The sequence below is a fragment of the Elephas maximus genome, chromosome 19 (assembly GCF_024166365.1).
Source record: "Elephas maximus indicus isolate mEleMax1 chromosome 19, mEleMax1 primary haplotype, whole genome shotgun sequence".
NCBI lineage: Eukaryota > Metazoa > Chordata > Mammalia > Proboscidea > Elephantidae > Elephas > Elephas maximus.
This window is the reverse complement of record NC_064837.1, coordinates 81382562-81405162: the sequence shown is the minus strand read 5'-3', so window position 1 is coordinate 81405162 and position 22601 is coordinate 81382562. Positions and strand designations below refer to the sequence as shown.

Sequence of the window (22601 nt, the reverse complement as noted above, 5' to 3'; positions counted from 1 at the left end):
AAAGAATATTCAGCTATGACATCTCCGACCAGCGCCTGATCTCTAAAATCTACATGATTCTGTCAAAACTCAACCACAAAAAGACAAACAACCCAATCAAGAAGTGGGCAAAGGATATGAACACACATTTCACTAAAGAAGATATTCAGGCAGCCAACAGATACATGAGAAAATGCTCCCGATCATTAGCCATTAGAGAAATGCAAATTAAAACTACGATGAGATTCCATCTCACACCAACTAGGCTGGCATTAATCCAAAAAACACAAAATAATAAATGTTGGAGAGGCTGCGGAGAGATTGGGACTCTCATACACTGCTGGTGGGAATGTAAAATGGTACAACCACTTTGGAAATCCATCTGGCGTTATCTTAAACAGTTAGAAATAGAACTACCATACAACCCAGAAATCCCACTCCTCGGAATATACCCTAGAGATACAAGAGCCTTCACACAAACAGATATATGCACACCCATGTTTATTGCAGCTCTGTTTACAATAGCAAAAAGCTGGAAGCAACCAAGATGTCCGTCAACGGATGAATGGGTAAATAAATTGTGGTATATTCACACAATGGAATACTACGCATCGATAAAGAACAGTGACGAATCTCTGAAACATTTCATAGGAATCTGGAAGGCATTATGCTGAGCGAAATGAGTCAGTTGCAAAAGGACAAATATTGTATAAGACCACTATTATAAGATCTTGAGAAATAGTAAAAACTGAGAAGAACACATACTTTTGTGGTTATGAAGGGGGGAGGGAAGGAGGGAGGGAGAGGGTTTTTTATTGATCAATCAGTAGATAAGAACTGCTTTGGGTGAAGGGAAAGACAACACTCAATACATGGAAGGTCAGCCCAATTGGACTGGTCTAAAAGCAAAGAGGTTTCTGGGATAAAACGAACACTTCAAAGGTCAGCGGAGCAAGGGCAGGGGTCTGGGGAACATGGTTTGAGGGGACTTCTAAGTCAATTGGCAAAATAATTCTATTATGAAAACATTCTGCATCCCACTTTGAAAGGTGGCGTCTGGGGTCCTAAATGCTAACAAGCGGCCATCTAAGATGCATCAATTGGTCTCAACCCACCTGCAGCAAAGGAAAATGAAGAACACCAAGGTTACAGGACAACTGAGAACCCAAGAGACAGAAAGGGCCACATGAACCAGAGACCTACATCATCCTGAGACCAGAAGAACTAGTTGGTGCCCGGCCACAATCGATGACTGCCCTGTCATGGAGCACAACAGAGAACTCCTGAGGGAGCAGGAGATCAGTGGGATGCAGACCCCAAATTTTCATAAAAAGACCATACTTAATGGTCTGACTGCAACTAGAGGAATCCCGGCGGCAATGCTCCCCAGACCTTCTGTTGGCACAGGACAGGAACCATCCCCGAAGACAACTCATCAGACATGAAAGGGACTGGTCAGCGGTGGGGGGGGGTGGGGGGGTGGGGGAGAGAGATGCTGATGAAGAGTGAGCTAATTAAATCAGGTGGACACTGGAGAGTGTGTTGGCAACTCTTGACTGGAGGGGGGATGGGAAGATAGAGAGAGAGGGAAGCTGGCAAAATTGGCACGAAACGAGAGACTGAAAGGACTGACTCAATAGGGGGAGAGCAAGTGGGAGAAGGGAGTAAGATGTATGTAAACTTGCATGTGACAGACTGATTGGATTTGTAAATGTTCACTTGAAGCTTAATAAAAGTTAATTAAAAAAAATTAGCCAAGTTAGCACCTTTATCCATTTATGTATTGTCAAATGTTTTCTTTGCCTCATCTTTCCTAATTTCATAAGTCATCAGTATCTCTGAATAAATAGGAACCTTAAGAAAGCATCACTATTCATAATACTAAAATCTGCAATTTCGTGAACAATTACTAGTGACTTAGCCAATATTTCCATGTATCATTTAATATAAGAACACTAGGTATTATTATAAAGTTAATATTTTTACCTTTTTTTATATTTATATGCAGAAACAAGAACCTAATTAAAGAATGTTGGGATTTTTCTTACATGTCTAGATACTAATATCTGGTTTCACTCTTACACACACACACACACACATTTCCATTATCTTCTAAGCCAGTCATTGATCCAGAGATAACTTATGGCAGCCTGAACATATTTGATTTAGTATTATAATTATTATGTCATCACCGTCATCGTCATCTTCTTCTTGACTACCAGTCCCTGAGCCAAATCTGTGTTCAGCTGAGAGTGACAACTCAGGTAGGCAATATGACATAGTGGTTAAGAGCACAGACTTTGCTCTAAGATGAACTATTTACAAAGAATGCCAAAAAGAACTGTAGGCTTTAAAAGCTTTGAGTCTTGGACAAGCTACTTAATTTTCTGAATTTCAGTTTCATTATCTAGTCCAATAAAAATCAAAATGCCTGATTAATGGGATTGTTATGCATATTAGGAGTAATGCATATAAAATAACTATTACAGTTCCTGGAGCAAAGACATCACTTAATAAATACAGCAACTTTTTACTAGCTTCACAATTTGATCACGGTGTTATGGAGACTAATTTAAACACGCAAAAAAAAAAAAATTTAAACACGCAAAGCAGCCTCTAAATTGGGTCTCATTGCTCTCAGTTTATCTTGTACCTGAGTACCCTTTCTGGCCCTGAGTCACATTTTTCTCTGCTATCCAGCAATGACTGAATCCTTCTTGTTGACTTGACCCCTGTTTCTCCACTCTCCTAACAAATTAACCTAGGCTGGTCTCATTAACATATTTGGAATATACATCCATGACTAAGCAGATGTATATGTATTCTAGGCCACAGTTCTCAGATGTGACAGCATCTGTGAATTTAGAATACCTCCAGTGCGTTGCCTAACATACGAGCCTATGAGATGCTGCTGCCAACGTATGCAGGAAAGACCATGAATTGTAATGTGGCACACTGCTCTTTCTTTGTTGTTGTGGCTGTTAGTTGTTAAGTTGGCTCTGACCCATATACAACAGAATGAAGCATTGCCTGGTCCTGCACCATCTTTGTGATTTTCGGTCTGCTCGAGGCTGTTATTCTGGCCGCCTTGTACTTTGAGTGCCTTCCAACCTAGAAGGCCCAACTGCAGCAGTGTATCAGACAATATTCTGTCGTGAGCTGAAGGGTTTTCACCGGTTAATTTTCAGAAGTAGATCACCAGGGCTTTCTTCCTAGTCTGTCTTAGCCTGGAAGCTTCTCTGAAACATGTTGACCACGGGCGACCCTGCTGGTATCTGAAATACCGGTGGCATAGCTTCCAACACATAGCAACATTCCAGAAGGGATTTAAGTTAGCTTAGAGTAATACACAAAACAAAAGGCTTTTTGCATGCATTCTAAAAGGAGGGCAAAAGAAAGAAAAACAAAAATGTGGACACAGCCAAGAGCAAGGCTAAAAAATGCAGAATATAATGACCTGATGGGTCACGCATGCGGCTCGATTCTCCTGGCCATAAATGAGACAAGGCAACATAGATGATTCGTAAGTACCAGCGGCAGCAGTAATAACCACAATGTAGTGAGTTCTTGTCATGTAACATGTACTATGTTAAGTTCCGTGTGTGAATACAATTGTTTATTCCTCCCAAAGACACTGAGGATGATAAAACTGAGGCGGCAAGAGACTGTAACTCGCCCAAGGACATAGCTAATAATCAGTAAAATTGGGATTTGAACCCAACTCCAACTGACTCGACAGAACACAATTTTAGTTACTATACTGAACAGCAGAGTGAAAAAATGGCTCTTTAGACAGATAAATTTAGCTTGAGTCTCAGTTGTGTCATTTGCTAAGTGAACGTGGAAAATTATACCCTTCTCTCACACTTAGTTTCTTCAAATATACTACCTCATTGACTTCCTGTGATAGACTATAACAAGACAGAACCTTAGCATGGCACCTGCCATATAAAGGGGCTCCACAAATGCTCAGTATGGACTAGTCTGTTCATACTCAAAAGATCCTTATCGACTATGCAGGGGCAAGTGCTTCTAGTCAAGTTCATGGAGGAAGGAGGTACCACTGGTCAGATGACTTGCTGAGGTAGCTTAACCTGAAGCAGAACAGACTTACTTAATATGATTTTTTATTCTTTTGATCTCAAATCCAATGTCCTATCTGCACTGCCCATGCTTATTATCAGGCACTGTGACCTACTTTACCTGAATCTTTGACAGAAATGTTTATAAAAAATTGGTATTTGGTCCATTTGGAAGAGTCTTGTAGTATGAAAATTTAAGGGTTTGTTTTTCTGTGGTTGCCCTGCCACAGCTTGGCAATTGCAGATATCCATATTATCAGCAGTTACAGTCGTACCGTGGACTGGCATTCACTGAAGCCCTATAGTAAACCTCCACTTGGGACTCAAACACCCATTCGTCAGTGTCAGAAACAAAATTCCACGTAGGTGCCTGCCTTTCAAAACACCCCAATCCCACCAGGCAATATTCTAAAGAACAAAGAAAAGTTTCATATTTAATGAAGCAATTCCATTTTTGCTGGCAGCTGTACCGTAGGACTACTGTAGACTCTGGCTGCACTGCTGCACTTTCTGAAAATCAAAATCCTAAAACAACCCGTGCATGCAAATGCTCAAACACAGAAAACATAAATGTTCCTTTTCCTCTTGCTGACTGCATGGAATGGGGTTGACTTTCAATCGAGCATAATAGTTAAACTGAGAATTAGTTATGTAATATGTCTCTGTATTATGCATTCGGTAAGCCACTGCACCCAGAGCTCAATCAATGAAAGAGAAGGTATCTTTAATTGCGAAAAGGCTCAGTAAACAATAAAAGACATTTCAGAATCCTTAAGGACAACAGTATAAGAACTCCAAATGTGTGCCATCATTCTTCCCAGATTATTTCTTAAGGATAATATGGAGAAGTAAGAAAACAGTAGAATAAAAAGACAGACTGAAGGGGAGGTAGAAAACCACTGCATGTGAAGCACCAGCAATCATCAAAATATGAATGCTTCCTTAGGCTCCATACAACATGTATGCAGGAAGAGATGCAGGTTTAAAAAAAAAAAAGGATTTTAATCACTATCATAAAAACAAAAAAACCCAAACCCATTGCCGTCGAGTCGAATCCAACTCATAGTGACCCTCCAGGACAGTGCAGAACTGCCCCATAGGGTTTCCAAGGAACAGCTGGTGGATTTGAACTGCCTACTTTTTGGTTAGCAGCCATAGCTCTCAACCACTGTGCCATCAGTGTTCTTTTATGTTCTTTCATGTTCTTTCTATTGTATCAGTTAGGAACGATTTTGGCTGCAAGTGACAGAAAGATCCAAATGCGGCTCAAACAGATACAGAGTTATTTACGTCATCCAAGAGTATCAGGCGACTGTCCAGGGTGGTTGCAGCTGTTCAGCATGTCACAGGGACCCAAAGTAATCTAGGTCTTTGTTTCATCATCCTTAGCATGTCGTCTTCATATTCATCATGACAAAAAAGTGTCTTTTTATACCAGAAGGCATGAGAAGGGACCTACCAACTGAATCTGTCTTTTTTTAAGAAGACATCTTTCCACGGACTTTGTACTAGTGCAGTTCTCCTGAAAGTGAGTTTGAGAGAAAGGCTCGTATGCAGTGATTTATTTGGGAATGTGATCCCAGGGAGCAGGTGTGACGAATGAGGCAAGTGAGGAAAAGAGGGAAAGCCAGCACATGGACATATTCTTGAGTTGGTGTCACCATAGGTGACTTGTACCTTCTGAGGAGCCTTCCCAATGCCTCTCAGAACCATGCACCTGGCATGCAAAATGAGGAAGCTTTTATCCATGAGCTCCCTGACCCATCAGTAACAGGGGCACCATGCGTTTTAACACTCCTAGATCATGAGGTTGGGCCTCTCGTGCAGCAGTATTGGGGAAGCTGGTGTTCCAGGTTGGAGGCAGAAGCTATCAGGTTGCTGTTGGTGCCTGTGTGGAACTGGTGGCCACAGAACAGCTGGAATAGGAGGAAGGCTGAGAGAAGATGAAACAGTGTCCACAAGGGAATCTGTGCCGATTTCATTGGCCAGCTCTGTAGCAGCATGAGATGGGGTGCGGGGGGGAGATGAGTGTTTTCAGTTGGGCACAATATAGCCCTGAAGGAAAGCAGAAGAATGGAGATCAGGGTGGCCTGTTTCCTTGTTTGAGCAGGCACCACACCACAGCCCCATGGCCATACAGACCAAAAGGCATGTGCCTGTGTGCAGATGACCTTGCTCCAGGCCAGGGGTTGGGTATTGGAGGGGATGGGTGGTGGGAGCCAGGACTTCCATCTTTACTCCAGCAGGAAGGCCTCCCCTTCTGTGAGGGACTGCGGTCAAGAGCGCCAACCCCAGCCCACGCTGGAGGCTGAGTGAAAGAGGCATAAGCTATCTCTACGTCAACCACACACTTTCCCGTATTAGATTTCTTTTTTTTCTTTTCACAGAAGACATCAGCCACCCACAGGAAACCAAGAAATACCCACCATAGCTAAAGCCCAGTAGTTTGCCTTCACCTGTATCTCACTCTAAAAAAGGCACACTTTCACTTGCTTCCAGTCACATTTTCTTCAGTTATATTTTTAAACAGAATTCTTTTGACAAGTATCTTGTAATATGTTTTTGATGTGATACAAAGCTCAAAGATGGACACTTTTGCTTAAACCTGAAAAAACCAAACCCCTTGCCGTCAAGTTGATTCCGACTCAAGCGACCCTATGGGACATAGGGTTTTCAAGGCTGTAAATTTTAAGAACAGACTGCCACATCTTTCTTCCTCAGAGCAGCTGGGGGGTTCAAACCATCGACCTTTTGGTTAGCAGTGAAACACTTAACCTCTGCACCACCAGGGCTCCTTCTGTTCAAGGGACCTTATTTTATATTTTTTACTGTTGCAACTCACATGATACTTCAGGGAGTTGGAGATTTCCACTTCTTTGCCAATGTATTTGGAAATATCTGTAGGAGTTTCTCCACTGATTTCATAACGTTAAAAGCTAGGTGTCTTCAATTCTCCAGGCACCTGAACTTGCCATTTGTGTTAAAATGCTCACAGACCACAAGGTAAGTTCTAGCTGACACTGGAGAAAATTTTATAAAGAAGTAAGTAGTGCTTAAAAACCAAATTTGGACGACATTTCTTTCTTTGTGTCTGGGCTATTTTTTAGAGGGCTTTACTTAATATTCAGTAATTTTTGTTGCATTTTGAAAATGTCTTTGTAAAGGTGAGGGTTTACTTCATTTGCATTTTCCTAATCTTACTGGCAGGTGTTATTTGTAAAACCGGTGCTATTGCAAATCAGGTTTATCTGCATGGATCACGAGAATAGTATATGCTCTTCTGCGAATTCATACACAGTACTTTACCTATTTTTATTAACCAACATTAAAGAAGAAATGTGCTTTCATGATATTTTGTAAATATTTGGGGTATTTTGTGAGTAAAGTACTAGGTGAACTCTCATTTGACTAATCCTTAAATTCAAATAAAATCAGTCATTGACTACGAAAAATTGAGTGTATTTTCCACTTATCAGCTAGTTTTGGTATGAACAGTAGAGCAAAGCATCAAGCATCAGCCTTACATCTGAATAAGGTACATATTAAAACAGCAGGGCATTTCTCAGGGTGCTTTCCCTCCTGCTGCCAGCTCTCATCTGTTCCTAAGTCATTTCACACCCTGGGTTCTGAAAACACAGATAAGAAGAGTGCTCAGTGCTGCCAAACACAACAAAGAGAACTGGAACAGACTTGGGCACAGGCCTGCATACACCACAGATAATCCCATTTCCCTCCCGCAGCTTTCCCAGCCCTCCTTTGGGGTGTCTATGCACCCCAGGGAGCTCCAGGGGTCCACAGCCAGAAAGGCAGGTATCTCAGAGGCTGAGAAGCCCAAATAATCTACCGGAACCTGCTGGCCATGTCAAGGTTCCCCAGGACAGCAAGTGGTCCTGAAGCAGGAGCTACAATCTTCAAGGCTGACCAGCACCTCAGCACCACAGTCTGAACAAAACTGCATCTAAGACTGAAGAAGAGCACAGGCCCCAAAAACTAAAACAACTCTTTACACATCAGAACTCATTTTCATAACATACAAAAGAAACCATAGAGCTTCATGAGTCAGAGTTTACAAACTGAGGCTCTGGGAAAGTCTATAGAGGAAAATTATGCTCCTTCTGGACAATAGGTCCCTGGGTGGAGTGAAGGCTTTGTGCTTGACTACTAACTTAAAGGTTAGCAGTTTGAACCCACCCAGTGGTACCACAGAAGAAAGACCTGGCAATCTGCTTCTGTAAAATTAATCCATTGCTGTTAAGTTGATTCTGACTCCTGGCAATTCTGTGTTAGAGAGAACTGCTCTGTAGGGTTTTCTTGGTTGTAATCTTTATGAAAGTAGATCATCAGGCTTTTCTTCTGTAAAGTTATAGCCAAGAAAACCTGATGGAGCAGTTTTATTCTGTAACACATGGCATCGCCTTAGCTGGAACTGACTCAACAGCAAAGGGTTTGGTTTTCTGAGTTTTTCTAAACAGTATTCCAAAACATTCGAAATTTCTGATGAGGGTGAGTTTAACTTAGGGAAAGTAAAGAGATGTGGTGGAAAGAAAGAAATCTGGGGGTGAAATTAACCTGGATTCAAACGCAGACTCTTTAATTTATTCTGCTCAAGTCTTCTTCACCTGGCAGACATAGGTGAGTAAAGACTTAAAATGAGTCAGAGCCTCCTTCATATAACCATGATCTGGCAGGTGAAATACACAACAGGACCAGTGATGCTGCCAGGGCAACCTCAGTGTCACAAGTCAGATCACGGTGAGCACACCCAGAAGCAACGAACTTGGTCCAGGATGTTCGGAAAGGCTTCCCTGTTACACCACATGGAATGGAAAATGTCAAGGTGAGAAAACATACGTGGAATGTCCCTGTCACAGGGAACCAGAAGGTTTAGCAGCTGAAGGTGGCTCACCATCCCTGAACGGCTGGTTTGTGCAGTGTGGGTGGGCCGTGGCAGGGGGGATGGATGGATGAGAAGTCGACTGAGCCAAGTCTGGACTCTTCCCTAAGGGCAATGGAAAGGCACTGAAAATCTGAAACACAAAGTGGCCTGATCAGTTTTTACAAAGAGTTTACTTTTACTGACCGCAGAGGAAGAAGAGACTGGAAAAAATAACCCATGTAGCAGGAAGTCAGGTATGAGCCCTGTGGGAAAGCTCAGGAAATAATCTGTACCTGAAGAAAGGTGAGAGCAATGAGGGTGCAGAGAGACGCTCAGACGGGAAGTATTCAGAAAGTAATGCTTGTGGGATTTGGAGCCCCGCTGGTGTGGTGGTTAAGAACTCTGCTGCTAACCAAAAGGTAGGCAGTTCAAATCCACCAGCTGCTCCTTGGAAACCCTATGAGACAGTTCTATTCTCTCACAGGGTCACTATGAGCCAGAATCCACTTGATGGCAACGTTTTGGTTTGACTCATGGGATTTAGTGATTGAATGGAATGTGGCAGGACTGCAGAAAAGGGAAGAGAAAGAAAGCCTATTCCTGGAGAGTGGTGCTAGTCCATGGGACTAGGTTTGGCGAAGAGGTCTGTGAAGACTGCTGTTTCGGTTTGGGAGATGTCGAGTATGAAACATCGAAGCAAAGGTGTCCAGCAGGAAACTGGATGTATCTAACCAGAGCTCAGAAGAGTTGTGGGGGAGAGAGCGCTATTTTTGGAGTCTCCAGGATAAGGTTGGTAACTGATGGCATAGACATGCAGGAGGCCACCTAGGGAGGATATGTAGATTAAGTAAAGAAGGAAACACCAAGCCTAAGAAGCATGCACATCCACATCTAAGAGCGGGCAGAGGAGTCACCAAAGGAGGTTGAGAAGGGCACCAGAGCTCCTGTTTTGTTCTTGCTGCACTCTCAGAACACAGCAAAGCCCTGTTACAAAATGGACATGGACTTTCGTGGTGTGAATGAGCTAACGAGGAGCACCTAATATTGCATAAGTCAGGAGAAGAGAGTGTTTCAAGAAGAAGAGTGTTCTCAGGAGAACCTAAAGTCATGTTTACCTGCTGAGGGCATGCCCCTGGCCAAGAGCTATTATGTGTATCATTTCATAGGCAAGAGCAATGTCCTGTCCACAACTGGGAAAATAGTAAGAGCCTTCTACTTGCTCACTCCAGCACTACAGCAGCTGACTTATCCCAGAAGAGACTTAAAATAACCTCACTCACAACCCCCCACCATCTTTTCTATCTCCTATGGTGCCTAAACCTATCCTTGTGGGTTCCATTAGCACTTTGCCTCTGTCTACAGTCTATTAGAATTCACTCACCCTTAGTCCCCACCACCCACCGAGCTCCATGGGCCATGCCAAAAGCCTCTACTACAACAGACTCTACCTACACTCTGTAGGCACTTAAAACTAATGCTGGTTATTACTAATTTCTTTCTTTCTTTGAGGAAAAAGAGCAATTGTTTATTAAGGAAAAATTACCTATGTCTGATATGAACACTTTGGGTTGAAACATGCCTTCTTTCAAACAACAAACAATTCTAACGCAAACTCCTAAGGGTGGATTCAAGCTGCATCCTGAGAGCCACTCTTTGGAGAAGGGTGATCATTCAACTTCCCAGGCAAACAGCCGGTCATTTTTTGTAAACACTGTCAAATGCTAGAAATGCAGACTTAAAAACTACCATCACAGAAGGCTTTGTAACAGAAAAGATTAAGAAGTGGAAGCAGACGCCGCCTTGAACAGTCCAGACAAGGCTGTGAGGGCCGTTGCCAGCAGTTCCTCCCACCAGGCCCTTCTCCCAGCACTACCCCCAGCTGAGCTAACGGGTCTCCGCAGCCCTTGGCTCTTCAGTTACCAGTGAACCCACTGGGACCTCTGGGCCAGCCGATTGTGAGAGGAAGCGTGGGCTCTGCTGCGGGAGGGAGCAGCGAGGGGGGCACTACTTGTGGCTCAGGGTCTGGAAGATCCTGGAGATCTGCAGCATGACAGGCCTCTTTCGAGGTCACTCATCCACGGTGTGCCATTGAGCGAGTTCTCCAGCACGTCTTCAAACGCTAGTACTGTTTTAAGGTCGGTCAGCCCAAACGCACCACGGGGTTGCCCAGGATGGCTGGGAAGAGGGGCTGCGGGTCCCTGTGCCTGTCCAGCTTCGGGGGGAGGGCTTCCGGTCTCCCAGCAGCCACTCGCGCAGGCAGCCTTCTGCGGGTTGTTCACTCGGAGGGCGGCGATCACCTCCTTCTCATCGAACCCATCTCCATTAGGGAAACAAGGCCTGTGCATCTGCCGGGAATTCCCTTTTCCTTCCCATCTTCTTGAAGACCTCTGTTGGATCAGCTCTGGCCTCCGCTCCGCACTCGTCCCAGCGGGCTCTTGTGTCTGTGCCGCGTCTTCCGCGTGCACCGGAAGCTACTCTGCCGCCGGAGTCGTCCGCTCGCTCCTCCTCGTCCTCATCCAGCATGGCGTTTGCCTTCTTAAATAATTCACTGGCATCGGGGTTCAGCACAGGCAATTTCTGTGCCACCTCCATGAAAGCCACCAACATTTTCCGGAGTTCCGTCTGGAAGTCTCGCGTGTTGGTCTGCACCACGGCCCGGTCTGTGTCGTAGGAGGGCGGGTTGGCTGCTGCTCGGGAAATAGCTCGCTCTGGCGCTTTCGGGTCTTCTTTCTTCCTCAGACACATCAGCCATCTGCGGAAGTGGCACTGGGACCTGCTTTTTTTTTTTTTTTTTTTTTTAATAAATAATAAGACATCTTTATGTGAAACGCCCTCTTCTAAGATGGCTTTGGTATCATCCAGCACCCTCTCCGGAGCAGCAGGGACTAATTTATGATGCCTTACACTCTTCCGGTCTTCTAGGTTCCCATGTGCACAGCGCTTGAGCCAGCGCTCCTCGCGGTTCACTGAGATGTCCTCGATCGCCTCCTCCAGCCGCTCGGCGCGAAGATGTTCTCCACGCACTAACATCATGCCGCCGCCGCCTCGGGGCCTACACCTGCCGCCCCTGCCGTGAGGTCGCCGGAGCAGGTGAGGCGGCGGCGGCCAGCGAGAGAGCGGGCGGGCGGCCTGGCCCCATCCCCGACCTCCCCACCCCGCCCCAGCTCGCCTCGGCCAGGTCGCTCGTGACTAGACGCGACCTAAGCGGTCGCTTAGCTCCCGCCACCTATTACTGATTTCTGTGCATTTGTTTTTATTTTCTATTAAACTATATTATGAAGCCCTGTGGGCAAAGACCTTTAAATGGTTATTCTGCATCCGTAAGGCTTACAACAATGCCTAGAGAACATCAGGCTTTAACAGGTGTTGGCTGACCAGACCCTCTGTCCTCATTGACATTGGGCTATATAATCGGTCACAGACAGAACATTGGCACATTAGGCATGTCTGAGTGCTTATGTTTCTCATCCGTAAGGAATGCCAGAGTTAGAAAAAAAAGCTAAGTTTTTATTAGAAATACTTAAGGTGAAGAAAAAATATATTAACTAATCTGATTGAAAATCACAACTATTTTTGTAAACATGTGTTTCTAACACCACTTATTTTACTGTTCTTTTAGTAAATTTAGCTACAAGATAAAAGTAGTACTTCCAGAACATAGAGTTTCTAAGAAAGCCCTCAAGGGCAAAGTGTCCTCCTTTCTTCCAGAGAGCATCTCCCCATGTTTCATCTCTGAAGGACAGGAACACTTCCCACCTCAGGCTTCTGAAGCTCTACAGCCCATTAGTACCTGAGTTGTCATAATATCAGCATTACCAAGTGCTCGCAGGTGTGAATTGTAAGTCCTAGCACAGAGGGGACAACTGAAGAACATTTTGATTGAGGATAGAGCCCAATTTTCTTTAACAATACACTGCACAATATTTTGCTCTTTTTTTTGTAGATGATATTAAATATTCACACAATCAACAGGCAAATATTCAACATAGGTAAAACATAGATCTTATAAGTGTAAGCAGACTTCATTAATATTGGCTTTTATTTTTAAAAAAATAATAATTCTTTAGCTTTAAATGTGACCACTATTGTGAAAATGTTGGAGTTTGGGTTTTAGCTCATTTACGAATTATGTTGTTGTTAGTTGCCATTGAGTCAGCTCTGACTCACAGTGACCCTATGATTAACAGAATGAAATATTGCCCAGTCCATTGCACAGTGTTTTGCTGTTTTCTATAAAGTTTTCATTGGCTAATTCTCTCGGCAGTAGATTGCCAAGTGTCTTAGTTATTGAGTGCTGCTATAATGGAAATACAAGTGGATGGCTTTAACAAAGAGAAAATTATTCTCTCACAGTTTAGGACGCTAGAAGTCTGAATACAGGGTGTCAGCTCTGGGAAAAGGCTTTCTCTGTGTGTTGGTCGGCTGTGGGGGAAGGTCCTTGTTATCAATCTTCCCGTAGTCTAGGAGCTTCTCAGTGCAGGGACCCTGGGTTCAGAGGACATGCTCTCCTCCTGGCTTGGTGGAAATGAAGTCCCTCTCTCCTCTGCTCACTTCTCTCTTTTATACCTCAAAAGATAGTGACTGAAGATACAACCATTCCTGTAGATTCTGTCCTGCCTCATTAACAAAACTGCCTCTAATGCCGCATTAACATTATACCCCTGTTGCTGTCAAGTCAATTCCAGTTTATAACTATCCTATAAAACAGAGTAGAACGTCCCCATAGGGTTTCCAAGCAGCAGCTGGTGGATTCAAACTGCAGACCTTTTTGGTTAGCAACCAAGCTCTTAACCACTGCCACAAGGAATCCCCTTCATTAACATCACAGAGGTTAGGATTTACAACATATAGGTAATTATATCACAAAATGGAAGACAAGCACACAATACTGGGAATCATGGCCTAGCTAAGTTAACATACATTTTTGGAGGACACAATTCAACACATAACCCACCCAAACCCAGTCACACCAGGCCTTTTTTCCTAGCCTGTCTTGGCCCAGAAGCTCCACTGAAACCTTTCCACCATGGGTGAACCTACTGCTATTTGAAATACAGTGGCATGGCTTCCAACATCACAGCAACACCAATAATTTTAGCTATGAAATAAAAACTGTGTGTCCAAAATATAAGTTTTCTAAGAAAACCTGCATGGGCAAAGTGGTATCCTTTCTTCCTGGGAGCATTATGTAGCCTGACTTAATCATTGAAACACTCTGTGGCTCAGTTTTCTTATCTGTAAAATAAAAAGGAATGTTTAAAATAATTTTCAGTCTCTTTAAATCCTAACACTTGATTCTGTGATTTAAATGTTAGCATGAAATATTGGATTTTGACATCCTGTGTATATCTCAGCTTCCTGGGTGCCACAGTTTGCTCGCAACTAGTAACCAAAAGTTTGGCAGTTCAAACTCATCCAGAGGCACCTCGAAAGAAACACCTGGAGATCTGTTTCCATAAATATTACAGTCAAGAAAAACCTGTGGAGCAATTCTACTCTGGAACATACAAGGTCACTATGAGTCAGAACTGACTCTATGACAAAAGTTTTTTTTTTTTTTTTTTTTTTGGCGTCTATCTCAGCTGTAGCTCTGACTCCAGAGTGTTCAAAGCAATGCTTTTCTAGTAGATTACTCCCAGTGAGAGATGCCTGCAGATGGGCAGGCTATGTAGAGCCAACAGCTCTTAGGACTCACCCATTAGGTGGCATCTCTTAGCCACTTGCATCCCGTTTTACCTTGGGGCTTGGTATACCCTGGGGAAGTGGAATGCATTCTGTCTGCCTTCACCTCCCACTCTTTTGCCTTTCTGTACTCAGGGAAACTACCCGGGAGAAAGAAGGGCAGGTGGGACCCTGTGAACACAAATAGAAATTTAGGGAGACAAATCTTCACATCTATTGGTAAGGCCTTTTAATCACTGATCTTTGTTATTAGTCCGAAATATGTTTTAACTCAAAAAAAGTTGTTGTTTTATTGGTTGGTATTATCTCACTTCTAGGACATTAAACAATAACTTAAAACGGCATAAGGTTTAACTTAATCAAAACTTGAAGAAATTTATGAAGGTATCGAATCTCATGGTCTTTCTGTCAACATTTTCATTAAATTGTGATGTAAGAAGAAACTAGTATTTGAAAAAAATAGACTATATGAAAAACTTTTATTTCATTTGTTACCCCTTTAGGCTATTCCATTTGAAATAGGTTACAAAGTACTAGACATTTTTAGCCATGTGATACTTCATAGTTTTAAAGGTTTTCAACTTTTTTTCCTATAGTTCAAGCAAGACTCTGCCACCTTTAGGAATGGTGAGAAAACCAACATCCTAGACTGGCCTCACTCCATACTCAAGAGTGTTAAATACACCTGAAGTGCTCACTCATCTACACCAAGAAATCTGGAAAACAGCTACCTGGCCAACTGGCTGGAAGAGATCCATATTTATGCCTATTCCAAAGAAAGGTGATCCAACCAAATGTGGAAATTATCAAATAATATTATTAATATCACACAAGTAAAATATTGCTGAAGATCACTTAAAATCATCAGCTGCAGTATATTGACGGGGAAATGCCAGAAATTCAAGTGGGATTCCGAAGAGGACGTGGAAAGAGGGATGTCATTGCTGATGTCAGACAGATCCTGGCTGAAAGCAGAGAATGCAAGAGAAATGTCTACCTGTGTTATATTGACTATGCAAAGGCATTTAACTATGTGGTCAGAACAAATTATGCATAACATTGCCAAGAACGGGAATTCCAGAATACTTAATTGTGCTCATGAGGAACTTGTACATAGATCAAGAGGCAGTTGTTCAAACAGCACAAGGGGATATTGCATGGTTTAAAGCCAGGAAATGTGTGCGTCAGGGTTATATACTTTCAGCATACTTACTCAATCTGTATGCTGAGCAAATAATCCAAGAAGCTGGACTATATGAAGAAGAATGGGGCATCAGGATTGGAGGGAGACTCATTAACAACCTGCGTTATGCAGATGACACAATCTTGCTTGCTGAAAGTGAAGAGGACTGGAAGCACTTACTGATGAAGATCAAAGACCACAGCCTTCAGTATGGGTTACACCTCAACATAAAGAAAACAAAAATCCTCACAACTGGACCAGTAAGCAACATCATGATAAACAGAGAAAAGGCTGGAGTCATCAAGGTTTCATTTTACTTGGGTTCACAATCAACACCTATGGAAGCAGCAGTTAAGAAGTCAAAAGATGCATTACATTGGGCAAATATGCTGCAAAAGACCTCTTGGGAGTGTTGAAAAGCAAAGATGTCACCTTGAAGACTAAGGTACACAGGACCCAAGCCCATGGTGTTTTCAGTTGCTTCAATGCATGCGAAAGCTAGACAGTGACTAAGGAAGACTGAAGAAGAATTCATGCATTTGAATTACGGTGTTGGCAAAGATATTGAATATACCATGGACTGCCAGAAGAATGAACAAATCTGTCTTGGAAGAAGTACAGCCAGGATGCCCCTTAGAAGCAAGGATGCTGACACTTCATCTCATGTACTTTGGACATACTATCAGAAGGGACCAGTCCCTGGAGAAGGACATCATGCTTGGTAAAGCAGAGGGTCATCAAAAAAGAGAAAGGCCCTTGATGAGATGAATTGACACAGTGGCTGCAATAATGGGCTCAAACATAGCAATGATTGTGAGAATGGTGCGGGACTGGGCAGTTTCATTCTATTGTGCATAGGGTTGCTCTGAGTCGGAACCAACACAACCGCACCTAACGACAACAAAAGCAACCACTCACACAGGCCCCATCAAATTAGCTCAGTCATGTTGAAATTATTCTTTGATGGGTATAGGGAAAATGTAAAAGGAATAGAAATATAGAGCTAGAAATAAGAGCCATAGATATCAACAAATGTTTACAAGCAAGACCTGAAATAAATGTTTTTCAATAAATCAACAAATAAGTGAAATGATTCCTACATCATGTTCCTTCAAAAAATTTCACTCATGTGGTGAGGACTTTCGAAGGGTCATTATGAGACTGTTTTTTGGTGTTGCAGAATCAGAGCTTAATGAGGGGTCATGTTTCTGAATGCTAATCCTAATCACATAGTATTTTCAATAATAATCACATAGTATTTTCAATCTAATATCCCTTCAACACACATTAAAGAAAAAAAAACTAGATACAGACTTTTAAAAGAACAATATAAACCATTGCTGAGTGATTTCTATGGATCAGGTCCTCTCTGGCACTCTGTGCTTCTTATTTATTTTCATATTCAGGACCTTTCAAGTTAGATACCACAATTAGAGGGAAAGAATCAGGCTCCAAGATATTAAGCATCTTGCCCCAGTTCATAGGGCTGAAAATGGCAGAGCCAATATTCACATCCCAGTCAGCCAGACTTCAAGCCTAGCTCATTCTTTTCTGCTGTGCCACCTCTCACACTTAATTTTTAAGCGAAAGCTCTGATAATTCCTAAAATAAGTCTTATGTCTTCTTTTTGGCATTCCAGTTGATGTCAGAAGTTATGTTTTATTTATGACTCAGTTCTTTATTCTTTGCAAAAGTATGATCTTTTTACGTATCTTTTACTTTGTAAAGAGCCCACTGAATTTTGGTATTTATAGATCTGAGATTTTAAAGCATGCAAAACTGACAAACTAGGAAGAACTTTTATGTTGCTGACTAGCTTAGTTTAGTTGGATCTCTGCTTTGTTACAGTTTCAGAGCTATCACCCAGACCTGACTGTCACATGATTCTAAAAGAATATATGCAGTGCGGTATGATGGATCAATTCTGTGTGGCCTTTCTCGCTATGGTCTTCTAAGTGACTGGATGGGACTGTGCAAATAAGGTAATTGTGGCCCACCAAGGGGATTGGTCAGTTTTGCCATCTCTCTAGGATTAAAAAGAGAGCCAATTACAGAGCAGGGAGAGGATCTTATCACCACCAAGGAAGAACACCCAAGAGTGGAATGTGTACTTTGGACCCAGGATCCCTGCACTGAGAAGCTCCTGGTACCAGGAGACAGAGAGAGAGCTGTAACACTGAAGATGGTGAGAAGGGGTGCAGAGAAACAGCGGCCGGAGAGACTGGGAGGAGACACCGTGGTGGGCTTCCCAGGCCATGGAGTGAGAAAGCTGAGTGCTTTTGGGCTGAGGCTTACTGGTAGAATGGGGTGCCTCTGGGCCCTCATTGGCAGAGCTAAAAGAGCTTTGTAACACTTGCCTGAGTAGGGCAGAAGCCAAGGGCCAGCGAGGGGCATGCCTTCAAGCACAGCTGAGAAGAGGCTACCCTGATGGAAGAACTGTATCCTGAGTGTTCCTGAGCCTGAATTGTAACCTGCTACTTCCCTAATAAACTCCATAATCATGAGTATTGCTTGTGAGTTCTGTGTGGCCATTGCTATGAATTATGAAACCCAGCAGAGAAGTAGAGAGTGCTGTGGGAAGGGCAGTTGGTGTCAAAATTGGTAAAGATGGTGGAGAGAGGAAGCGTGTGTGACCAAGCATGTGTGACCTCCGCCTCATAGGAATCAGCCTTGGGCTGTTGATCTTGATTTGCCTTTCCCCTTGTGAAGTTAGAGGAGGTCAGGTGCCACCCCCATGTCATTTTTACATTCAGTTAAAATTGAAAAAAAAAAATTAATTAGCATTATTAAAAAAGGAAAGTAAAAAGAAAATAACCCACTCCTCACTTATTGACTCTCTATTCAATATTTTGCATTTACGACAATAGTGAAAAATGTGCTATCAAACTATTTTGCACATTAACAATATACATCTGGCAGTAATGAACTCCGAGATGTGAGGCAAGAGGAATGCTGGCTGTGGTGGTTAAGGCTATGTGTCAACTTGGCTGGGCCCTGATTCTCAGTGGGTTGCCAGTTATGTAATGATGTAATGTGGCAGTTATGTAATGATGTCGTCCTCTTCCATTTGGTAACCTGATGTGGTCATCCTCCATTTTCATATAGCACAAATTTTTGTGCAACAACCTGGTCTTTGGACCCTAACCATGTCAATAAGTGAGGAGCGGGTGTACTACATATTAACAGTTTATGTTTATAGTTGAGTTAGTGTCTCATCAGTACACATACTCCATGTAATTAAAAGATACCCCCCAACACACATGCCTTGTGTACCAATTTCTAAGTGCTCTCTAGGCTGAGGCTGTGAACAAGGAAAGATCACAAACCAGCAGGGGCTGGAAAACTTCAAGGCCACCTGTGTGAGTTCCCAGGTGTATGAGAGGGCACTGCTTGTCTGACTCAAACAACTTCTCACAAGATCCCAGACATAAGAGGGAGGAAAGGAATAAAAAACAAAGCAGTCCAACGGTGATGGCCAAGCAGAGCACAGGCATGTGAGATGCTGCAGATCTGGGGCTGCCAGGAGCAACTTTCCCCATTATGGAGAGAAAGCAGCCTGGGTGCCCAGTGACGTCAGGCCCAGACAGCAGAAGTAAAGGATGGACAGATAGTGCTGCTGGCAGGGAGCTTCCCACCCTGGTCCACATGGAGCCAGGGTTCCCCTGAATATGTGTGCCAGTAAATTCTATTCTACTTATTCTGCTTTGACAAGCATGTTTGTCATTTGCACCCAGAAGGCTGCCGAATAACCTCTAAAAAAAAAAAAAAAAAAAAAAAACCCTGTTGCTGTCGAGTTGATTCTGACTCATAGCAACCTTATAGAACAGAATAGAACTGCCCCATAGAGTTTCCAAGGAGCGCCTGGTGGATTCAAACTGCCAACCTTTTGGTTAGCAGCTGTAGCACTTAACCACCACATCACAAGGGTTTCTAAATAATCTTTAGCTGTCTTAATTCTTTCTTCAGCTCTGACAACTCTAGCTATGCTACTCTGATCAACTATGACCATTGACGTAAACTCAAATGCAGCCCCCCATGACATCACTTAGTAGTAGGTTTAAAGTGGTCGTCTATCCTTGTTGCCCTCAGACCTGCACCATTGTCATCCCCTGAAAGCTTGCTATAAATGCAGAGTCTCTGCCCCTCCTCAAGCTTGGTCAGAGTGTACATTATTGTAAGACACTCCCTCCCTTCCACCTCCTGCCCGGTGACTTACATGCACATTGGAGCTTGAGAAGCACTGATTTAGGTGGTCCAGAATGACATCCAAATGAAAAAATGTATTTTTCCTCACAGACAATTTTCAGATATACTAGAATCAATGTCTAGTAAAACCACATGACTCCAAAGACCTTGGGAAAGAAACGTTGTTCTAGGAAAATGTTTGCATGCCCATCTCACAGGTTTCACTGTAGTTGATTTAGGCTTAATGATACTGATTCAGGAGCCCTGGTGGCAAGTGGTTAAGCACTCAGCTGCTAACCAAAAGGTTAGCAGTTCAAACTTACCAGCCCCTCCATGGTAGAAAGATGTGGCAGACTGCTTCCTAAAGATTTACAAACTTGGAAATTCCATGGGACAGTTCTACTCTGTTCTACAGGGTTGCTATGAGTGGGAATTGACTCAACAGGAGGGGGTTTGGTTTGGTTGGTATTGATTCACTTTATTTTTCTTATTCTCACTTATTTCCTTTTACTCATCCTTCCTTCTTCATGGGAACTCTCACTTTCATCTAACGGCAAATAATCATCTTCACATAAAGCATGTTTCTTAGGATCCTGTCCTCTCCAGGGAAAGGAAGAGTCCATGAATGTATGTAGGCCACAGAGGAAAGACAGGAGGGTCCCACAAGTGAGGGGCGTCTCTGCTGCTCACATGGGCTCAGAAACTCATTGCTCCTTGCTATTAAATCTTCACTTTCAGATATTATTCTCTGATACTACAATCTATTCAAGAGCAAAGAAAAAAAAATGCCTATCAGAAAACAGGCTTATTAGTGTAAAGACTTGTTTTCACTCAAATCTTGCCAAGGCTTCTGCCAGAACACCCTTCCACTCTCTCCTCACCTGGTCACTCCCAACACTACCTTACCTACCACCTCCTCACAAAATCTGCTCCAGTTGTCTGTTGCTACAAAATAAACTACCCCTAAAATTTAATGGCTTGAAATAACGATCATGGTTGTTGGTCAGGGATTTGGGCAGGACACAATAGGGTTGGCTTGTTTCTGCCAACTAGTTTCTGGGGCTGCAGATGAGAAGGTGGCAAGGCTGGCCTCTCTGGGACCACTACATGGGGTGGTCTTCTCCATGGCCTTTGATGGCCACTGTATGAGCCACGTGTCTTCGCTTTCACCATGTTTTATGGGCTGAAGCTATCATAGCACCCCTAGGCTCAAGGAGAGAGGCATAAGCTCCATTTCCTGATGGCAAGATGTCAAAGATTATCCACCATGTCTTAAAACTACCCCAAAAGAGAAGCCCGCTGTGACCTGACATATCTGGATTAAGAGCTTCTACTATTAACTACCAGAACATTCTGTGTTTACACAGAGGATGTATCACATCTCTTATTAGGTTTCCTTTCCTTCTCAGTAGACTACAAGCTCCTTAAAGAACTTACTCATGTTTTTCTTCCTCATTCTTAATACAGTGTATAGCTCAGAGTAGTCGCTAATCAAATATTTGTTGAACAAATCTTCCCACACAAGAATATGCTTCTCAATCACTTCTCATATTTTTAAAATTATGCTGAATAATCTGTCTAGCACATGCTCATTCCTTTATAGTATTTTAAATAAAAGTAAGAATTTCAGATATAACTTCTGGCCAGGGTCTTCAAGACACACTACACATCATGTAGTCAAGATTACCCAACAATAACCCTCTTGAGTTAACATAACCTTATTCCATAAAGTTTTCCTTATGGACAGAAAATTCGGTTTAGTCATTTATAAATGTCCTTAATATGTCAGTTTCTCTACTGAGCATTCCCTCAATACTGAATTTAAGAAGGAGGACAACCTGAGATTTTAATATTAATAAAGCGACCAAAAGAAAAATGTTGCCATCAAATCATTTCTGAATCGTAGCAAACTCATGTCTGCAGAGTCTAACTGTATTCCATAGGGTTTTCCAAGGCTGTGACGTTTCAGAAGCAAATCACCAGGCTTGTCTTCTCAGGCACTTCTGGGCTGGTTTGAACCACCAATATTTTGGTTAGTAGTTGAGCACTTAAACATTTGCACCACCTAGAGACTTTTGACTTATAAAATGGTGCCGTCTCCTTGGGTCAGTAGTGGCTGATGGTTTAAGAAACAGGCAATATCCTGTTTATTTAAGGCACTCAAACCTGAGTTAAATCTGAATTTAAAAATTCAGTATTGCATATAAAAAAATTTTTTTTTTATATGAGGTGGCATAAGTATAGATATAGGCCTTCTCTTGGGTAAAAATGTCAAGATAGGTTTAAAATCAATATGTTTGTAGTTGGAGAGCATTTCACTCCAGTATCTTTTGCCAGAAGATCTAGTTATTAAGCCGTTAGCAACTGGTGCCTCAGAGCAAGCTGATATTCTGTGGCTGTGCGCACCCCCAGCATCATGTGAAGGCTTCCTTATGTTCATCACCATAGAAGGCACAGTTTAAAATGCCAAAAGCTACTACACGGTGCAGAAAACTTCATATTGCAGAGTCCAATACCACTAACGCCTTTACTAATAGAGAATGGAGTGACTCAGAAGAGTTGTCTTTAGAGGAGGTATATGTAATAGAAATTAAATAACCTATTCTGGCTAGAT

General features: G+C 42.7%; 1 protein-coding gene and 1 pseudogene across 1 annotated transcript in view; both read right to left on the bottom strand.

Annotated features, from left to right (window-relative positions):
- The window catches only part of PCMTD1 (protein-L-isoaspartate (D-aspartate) O-methyltransferase domain containing 1), a 417471-nt gene that overhangs the window by 189407 nt on the left and 205463 nt on the right, over positions 1 to 22601 (bottom strand). The window lies entirely within an intron of this gene.
- On the bottom strand, positions 1902 to 14936 carry LOC126062347 (ubiquitin-associated domain-containing protein 1-like; annotated as a pseudogene).